Here is an 8,845-nt window from a genome sequence, read left to right as displayed (position 1 = left end):
CAACACACACTTCTAGAAGTCAAAATGTCACTTTAGTAACACTGTAAGATGACTTGTAATGACAGTAATCATTAAATAATCAATAACCATTTTTACTGATTTAAATGATTAGACCTTTAGATTTAGGACTACATTAGTAAACTTCAACTAGTCTTGTTTTGTTATCCCATAATTCCTATTATACTCTCATATTAGAGTAAAGGCTTTTTGTGTCACGGTGCAGGGTGCCTTCTCGGCTTCCCCTGCGGTTTGTTTTGTCCTGTCATGTTCGGTAGCTCGTGGTCTGGGCAATCAGCGCTGATCTCGCAGCGGGGGTTCGCGGATCACGAGCTGACTCTCCCCACCTGTCGCTCATTCCCCCACTCCCTTATATGTCTCTGCCTGTCTGTCGTTCGTCGTGAGTAGATTGTTTTGTCCTTGCTCGTGTCTTTGTGTGACTTGTGTGTGTGCAAGCATAAGTGTCTGACCCTCTGTTCTCCTGTGCTCAAGGACTCGTAATACGGAGATCCGGCAGCTCGAGTGGTCCGCAGTGTCTGCCGGCCAGCTCTGGAATCTCCGCTCACTTGAGCAGCAGTTAACTATTGTTTATGTTATTTTGTGTTTTGTGGCGAGAATAAAGACACTCCTTCCTCACTACTCTGCATCTGAGTCCTCTCTCTATCCCAGACCCTGACATTTTGAGGCTTTTTGCCTCAATAAAATATTCATCTTCTATTAAAGACAATGTGTTTCTCAAATAAATAATCTGTGTTAATTTAACTTTGAAACTTTAATTAGTCATTTATGATTTAATTTATAATCTACTAGCATTATATTTATAATAAAAAAAAACATAATTGACCAAATATTAATTATTGTATGTCTTACAATGGAAGACTAAATACAAAATATTCATTTTTTTAAATTATTGTTTATAATATGGGTAGCTGACCAGACATCTGTGTGTGTGTGTGTGTGTGTGTGTGTGTGTGGAAAGGACCCTGGAGCAGGACAGCCACATCTCTGTTTGTCAATAGCCAGGACACAGTGACAAAGACTGAGATGAGTCAAGAAGATGGTACGCTTAACCTGCACTATAGGTGCTGTATTAAGGACAAAAGATTATGTAGCAGTGAAGTGCTTGTTATAGCCTACATAGATATTGCAGAACTGCTATTGAATGATACATTTTGCTTTTTATTAATTGATTTAGCCTTGTATGAAGTTGAATCTTAATGCAGACGAACTAGTGAAGTACATGTTACTATAGCTAACTGTTAAATTGTAAGTTAAGCTGTTAAATTTTGTGATTCAATAAAAATCTTAAACACATAAATTTACTTAACACGAAGCATTTACACCTCATTTTATTCTTTTATGATTTCCAAAGAGTGTTTTGGCAGAATTTAATCATATTATCAAACAGATCATCAAAACTAAACATGTTTAAAATATTTCACATTTGGTTAAAAAAATATATAAAAAGTGTTCTGCAACATTTGCACTTTGTAATAATGGCTGATTTGCAAAACAAATGAAAAGATAATGGTCATTATTACAAACAAAAACACTTAAAAATAGTGATAAGAAAGCAGCAGCAAGACCATGTTATGTTTTAAGACCCATACAAATCTAATCTGTCTCTGGTAAAATATCTACTATAATACAATTAAATGTTTGCAAATTATATATTTATTTGTTTTTATATATGAATTGTTCATCAAAATAAATTGCTACTCTTGACTGATTTTGCAGCCAAATGCTGTAGTTATCTTCCAGCTGGGGCAAAAATAAGCAACATTTACAAAGTAAAATGTAGTTTCACTTCAACAGAAAAAAAACAAAACAAACATTTCTCATTTTCAGACCTCATATTTACTTTTGGGATTCATTATCTTTTACAACAAAATTTCAGGGATCAAAATTAAATCAAGAGCAATTATTAGTTCAGGCAAGCCACATAGGCATAGCTCTATTAGTTGATTTTCAGCTGATACACCTTCCACTCACCTAGATGTGGATATAAACACAACACGTTTGTTTCCTCTTCAGCTCGCAACGGAACCTGAACCCCGTAAGGAACAATACCACTAAAGACAAATTATTGTGAATCAACGATAAAAAAAAAAAATGCTGTTTTCATTGCCAAACTGAAATGAGGAAGAAAAAATATGACATTTCACTCCTAAATCCATGTTCTTTTTTTAATGATGAAAATTTGTAAATTCATTCAATGTAAATATCAGGTGAGCTGATTAGTGGGGCTGAGTTTTTACCATCATTATTCAGTTCAGGAATTAAATAAAGGACAGAGTTTCTCAGTGAAAAACTGACCAGTGAAAGAGCAGATATGAGATCTGGACTCCACATCATAGAGGGAGACCAGACCCTCCTCATAATCCACAAACACCCCCACCTTCTGCGGCTTCACTTTCAGAGAGAGAGATAGACAAGGGGATCAACACAAGTCCAATATTCATTCCCATTCCTTAGTCTGACAGTCCAGAATCCATAATGAGGTGGTGTTTTGATCAGTCCCTTCCCGTCCCTTCCTGTTAATAGATTCTCTGGCCACCCCTAAATCCCACTCAATCTTTTCCTTCACCTGCACCTCAAAATAAAATCTCCCTGAGGAGAATCCCTCTTTTCCCAGGACACCAGGATAGTGATCAAACCTCTCCGGGTTGTTTGGGAGCTTCTGTTTAATGTCTCCATGTCTCACTTGTTTCCCATCATCAGACAGGATGAGATTTGGATGAGCTGTATCAGGATCCAGAGTCACATCCACTGAGAGAGAGAGATCAGAGCATTTGAATCACATCTTCACAATACAAAGATCTTCATGTGTTAAATATTTATTAGTGTTCAGTATAGGTAAGCATATGATTTGAAACTATTATTGTTTGTGAATGTTTTATTGTGTGAGAGAACAGATGACACATTGTACCTGCATACTGCTGCATCCTCCTAAACAAAACCCGATCTCATGAAAGTGCGTATATGAAGACAAATAATAACAGATGATGAAGAGATCTTTACATTCATGTACTACAAGAGCTGTGTTTTTCTAACTGATATAGGCTGTGTCGCTGCTGATCTTCTTTACTGCTGCCTCTATATTACTGACACTTAACACTGCTAATTAAATATGCATGTTTAACCACAATGTCAGGGCATAGAGTGTATTTCTATGCATTTCTCTCTCTCTCTCTCTCACACACACACACACACACACATGAGTGTTCTTCTGTGGAAGATTCTCAAGATTATTAGTGCAAGACAACACACAAGTTGTCTGGTTTATCTTTAATATGTTTTAATTTTTCTTCTATATAATCTTTGTGCTATATAATGACAAGAAGGAAATATTCAAAGTCAAGACATTTTTTATTTTGGCTAATTTCAGGTTAGATTTTTAGTGTTGGACTGTTGCATGATCATCTAATTGATTTTATTATTTTAACATTGAATTATATTGTCATTTACAGTGTTAGATTATAGATTGATTATTCATTTTCTGTGACTTTTTAAATAATTTATTTCCTTACAAAACACAGTTGCCGTCAACAGAAAATGTGTGCTGTATTAGATACTGACTTACCAGTTTGACTGAGTTTCTCGTCTAGAGTTTCCTGCAGTTGAGTCAGAGCTCTCCTCAGAGTCTCCACATTCACATCAGTGTTCATACTGATCTCAGGCCAGTTCCTGGTGTGTGGAGGACTGCGCAGGGATGGATCAATCTACAGCAGGAGAGAGGAGAAGTCCCTCAGCATGAGGAGTGTGAGTGTTGTCCTGTGATGTGAGATAGAGAGACACTGACCTGTAGGAGGTGCAGGTGATCCTCAGTGTGTAAGAGATGCTCCAGCTCAGTGTTTCTCATCTTGAGCTCAGTGATTTCCTGCTGCAGCTCTTGAATGAGCTCTTCATCCTGTTTCTCTGCTGTTTTCTGCTTCTCCTCCATCATCTCCAGCAGCTCAGCCTGACATCTCTCAATGGAGCGGATCAGATCGCTGAAGAGCTCAACACTGGCTGCTTTCTTTCGCTCTGTGCTTTTCTGAAAAATAGAGTTTTATTTGTAATTAAACCAGCTTTATCAAATATAAAAGCATTATTCATCAAATATTGAACAACTGCTCACTTTTCTGAGTTCTGCTGAGTGTTTGATGTCTTGAATCTTCCTAACTCTGTCCTGCATCATCTGCTGTATGTCTTTCTGTGTCTTCATCAGCTGAGCCTATAGACAGACATGAAAGTATTTTATATTTTATTAAGACATATTTTATCACTTTTTTAACATGTTGGAATATTTAAAACCAGATTATTGAAGTAAGTTTATTGTATTTTTAGTAACTCGTGCCTTCTTGTTTTTACTGTCCTCCTCTAGATGAACAGTGTTGTGAGTCTTGTGGTCTCCATCAGTGCAAAACACATACACATACATCTGATCATCTCTACAGAACAGCTCCAGAGGTCTCTCGTGTTTCTAGCATATATAGTCCTTTATATTCTCCACAGGGTCCATCAGTTTGTGTTTCTTTAAGTTCAGGACTCTCAGATGAGGCTCCAGGTGAGTTTCACAGTAAGAGGTCTGACACACCAGACAGGACTTCAGGGCTTTCAGCTTTACGTCATGGCAAATATCACAGAGAACTTCACATTTTCTCAGACTGAACTTTTCCTCAAAGAGTTGCGCAACGCTGTGTTGATCTTGAGGTCAGGTCTTTTACTGAACGTCTCATTACAGATTGGACATTTGCACTCCTGACTGTTGCTCCAGCACTGGTTCAGGCAGCTCTTACAGAAGTTGTGTCCACATGGAGTGCTGACTGGATCAGTGAACACATCCAGACACACTGAACACTGAAGCTCCTCAGCCAGAGGACCAGTGGAGATAACAGCTGAAAATAATACAAATGATGAGTATAAATCACTTGCAGATCATGTCTGCACATATTAATATTCAATCAATACTGTGAAAGCAAAAGGAACACTTTCTCTTGAAAATAATTATTGCTGCTATTTGCATTATTCATTTTTTGGATATTGACTTACATATAGGTGTTCCCAAACTCTGTCTCCTCGTCTGTATTAGTTTTGGTGATGTTGGTAAAGATTCTGACTTTGCTCTTCTTCTCTTTAAGCCTTTTCAGCAAAATATCACAACACATATTTCATTTCGCAGCATTAAATGTCAAATGAAACTTCACCTGCTCCTGATATCTTTTTAAAGAAGTGTATTGTTTATTATTTTTAACATGACAGTAATTGGGGTAGCGTTTCTGAAAAAAATAATTGAAACAAAACGTAAATGTGTAAATTAAGCAGCATTAGTCAAACAAATGGTTAATAAACTAGTAGACCATCAACATCCCTACAACCAAATAGCATACTTTTGATAAAATTGAGTATTTAACTCATGCTTTAAGTTGGTTTTGCCCATCTCATTGTAGTTAGACATAAACACTGCTACAACCATATGAATTAAGAATATAAAATAGCCATAACTTACCTGTGAATGAATATCAGCTGTTAACATATTCACTAGAATGCTTCAATAAGGAGCTGGTTGTTGTTGTTGTTGTTGTTTTCTTCGTTTTTTTTTTGTTTGTTTTTTAAAGACATTAAAAGTGTTGTTCATTAGTTGCACTTTTACTGAAGCTCTCACTGATCTTCAGTCGTGTCACAGTTCCTCCTATATCTTCTGGAATACATCAGACTTGGACCTTGTATTAGGTGTGTTTTATGGTGTGTACGTGTATACAAGCTCTAATGCCATTATATAAAGCATGTCAGCAAGGCATTAGAAATAAAATACTCATTATAAAAGTTCCCCGTGAATCTGCTTTTTGTTTTCAATATAACTCATAATTATGAATTATTTGGAGTCCCATGTTTTTGCAGCACAGCTTTTGTAGCTGTTGAAGCTTCCATATTTAGCATGTTGTCTCCATCTTGTGGACAAAGAATAAACTTCAAGATAAAGTAACTGAAAATTAAAAACTCTGTAACTAATCCACAATAAAATTACTTCTATTCGCTTCATTTTTATATTTTGATTGATAATGGAATATAATGAAGTTAATGAATTGTTTTATTTCCATACTCTGTCACAACACATTTTTCATTACACATCATGAAATTTGTATCCCATTTTGATGCCCTCAAGTTTCTCAAAATCATGTAATAAAAGCCGTTAAAATGCATGAAATGAATGCAATGTAAATCGTTTTGGATAAAAGTGTCTGCCAAATGCTGAAAGAGTACAATAATTCTTATATCCAGTAAAATAGTAGCGGACATCAGGGAACACAATATGAAAATATGATCATTATTTTAAAAACATTGTTTTTACAAATGCATATATGGTCTATTCAGATTCATTGTAATTAACAGGTGAGATGATCTGAATTTTTACCTCTGTCATTAGGTAATGGGCTGAATAAAGCATAGAGTTTCACAGTAAAGGACTGACCATCGAAAGAGTAGATATGAGATCTGGACTCCACATCATAGAAGGAGACCAGACCCTCCTCATAATCCACAAGCACCCCCACCTTCTGCGGCTTCACTCTGAAACAAAAGGACATAGGAATCAGTACAGGTCCAATATTCATTCTCATTCCACAGAGCCACAACACAGTATCCACCCTGAGGACTCATCTGTCCCTTCCTGTTAATAGATTCTCTGATCACTCCTAGAATCCAGCCAGTCTTTCTGTTCACTTGCACCTCAAAATAAAATCTCCCTGAAGAGTATCCCTCTTTTCCCAGGACACAGAAGCTGTGATCAAACCTCTCTGGCTAATCTGGGAGGTCACGATGAACGTCTCCATGTCTCACTTGTTTCCCATCATTAGACAGGATCAGTTTTGGATGAGCTGTATCAGGACCCAGAGACACATCCACTGAGAGAGAGAGAGATCAGAGAATATGAGTCACATCTTCACAATACAAAGATTTTAATTTTTTTAAAGCGTTTGGTAGAATAAATGCTTTTTTTTTTTTTTTTTGCTATGTATAGATCACACATTACCTGCATGCTGCTGCATCATCTTCGTAACTGTAGAGACAAACAAAATTATGAGTTATTTACATTTTTGTGTGCAAGAGCTATGCTCATCTTGTTTCTAGCCTAAACTGCTAAATCCATGAGTGCTCTGGAGTGTGTTTGTGAGCGATTCTGTGTTCCTGAACAAATCTTTTAAGTGAACAAATTGACTGATACATGTTGCTCATGAATGAAATGAGTGAAATAATCATCTTGATCATTAATGAGGATCTGCTGACCTACTTGGGACTAACTGTAGAGTGCTAAAGTAATTCATAAGGAGAAAGATTCATGCAGCCAAAACCACTAAATTATATATAAACCTAAAAAAGTTATGATACTTATACCTTATGATTGTAATATCAGAATATTCAGTAATATTTGTTATTTATTTTTTTATTTTGGAGAATTTCGGTTAGACATTTACTATTACTGTTGGACTGAACTATTGCAATGATGTTTGATTAACTATTTATCATTTGTTACTTTGATACTGTATTGCATCATTCATAGTATTAGACTATTGTTTGATTTTTTAATTTTCTTATTCCAACAACCAAGTAATTTCCATTTTCAAATAGCTAATTTTCTTAATACATTTACAAAATATAATCTGTTTGCTGTATTTTATATTGACCTACCGGTTTGACTGAGTTTCTCGTCTAGAGTTTCCTGCAGTTGAGTCAGAGCTCTCCTCAGAGTCTCCACACTCACATCAGTGTTCATACTGATCTCAGGCCAGTTCCTGGTGTGTGGAGGACTGCACAGGGATGGATCAATCTACAGCAGGAGAGAGGAGAAGTCCCTCAGCATGAGGAGTGTGAGTGTTGTCCTGTGATGTGAGATAGAGAGACACTGACCTGTAGGAGGTGCAGGTGATCCTCAGTGTGTAAGAGATGCTCCAGCTCAGTGTTTCTCATCTTGAGCTCAGAGAGTTCCTGCTGCAGCTCTTGAATAAGTGTTTCCTCCTGTGTCTCTGCTGCTCTCTGCTTCTCCTCCATCATCTCCAGCAGCTCAGCCTGACATCTCTCAATGGAGCGGATCAGATCGCTGAAGAGCTCAACACTGGCTGCTTTTTTTTTTTTGGCTCTGTGCTTTTCTGAAAATTGCAGTTTCATTTTTTTTATCAGTTTATTTTTAATAATCTATCAAAACTAATTATTCATCAAATATTGAATATCTTTGTGGTCTCCATCAGTGCAAAACACACACACATACGTCTGGTCTGATCATCTCTACAGAACAGCTCCAGAAGTTTCTCATGTTTCCTTGATATTCTCCACAGGGCAGTGGCGTGTCCACAAGGGTGGCACGGGGTGGCACGGGGTGGCAACTGCCACCCTTAAAATGAGCTTTGCCACCCCAGTTGCCACCCCAAAGCAGCGTATGGGATCGAAGTACATTGAGAGCGGAGCAGCGTGATTTTAACTGAAGCGGGGATCTTTTGAAAGTCGGAGAATTCTGGTTTTTTCGCTCGCTCTCAGAGTGCTCCACTACTGCTCAATCACTAGCACAATGAATGCCATAACTATAGCCGTTCTAAACTAGTTCTGCCTACAAGGATTGTACTGCACGCACACATGTACAGACACATAACGGATCACTCACACACAGAAACAAAAAATATTGTCAACGCTGCCCTGTGATTTGTCAATAAAAATGCTTAGAAACAGAAAAGTTATATCGAAAATTTCTTTGTGTTTTGAAGTAATCAAAATCCACAGCTTCACTATTAGTAGAGAGACGTTGCACAGACAGGCAGGACTAATTTACATGTAATTGCGCTCTCACAAATGCATTCAAATAAATGTAATTTTA

General features: G+C 37.0%; 2 pseudogenes; both read right to left on the bottom strand.

Moving 5' to 3' along the window:
- Window positions 1-2,205: 2,205 nt before the first annotated feature.
- LOC107719791 (E3 ubiquitin-protein ligase TRIM39-like) lies at window positions 2,206-6,111 on the bottom strand (annotated as a pseudogene).
- Window positions 6,112-6,346: 235 nt separating this feature from the next.
- On the bottom strand, window positions 6,347-8,145 carry LOC107719790 (E3 ubiquitin-protein ligase TRIM39-like; annotated as a pseudogene).
- Between the last annotated feature and the right edge of the window lie 700 nt (window positions 8,146-8,845).

This window comes from Sinocyclocheilus rhinocerous, unplaced genomic scaffold (assembly GCF_001515625.1).
Source record: "Sinocyclocheilus rhinocerous isolate Xijiao unplaced genomic scaffold, SAMN03320098_v1.1 scaffold60, whole genome shotgun sequence".
NCBI classification, from domain to species: Eukaryota; Metazoa; Chordata; class Actinopteri; order Cypriniformes; family Cyprinidae; genus Sinocyclocheilus; species Sinocyclocheilus rhinocerous.
Note: the sequence above shows the minus strand (reverse complement) of the source record. Positions and strands in the feature narration are given on the sequence as shown.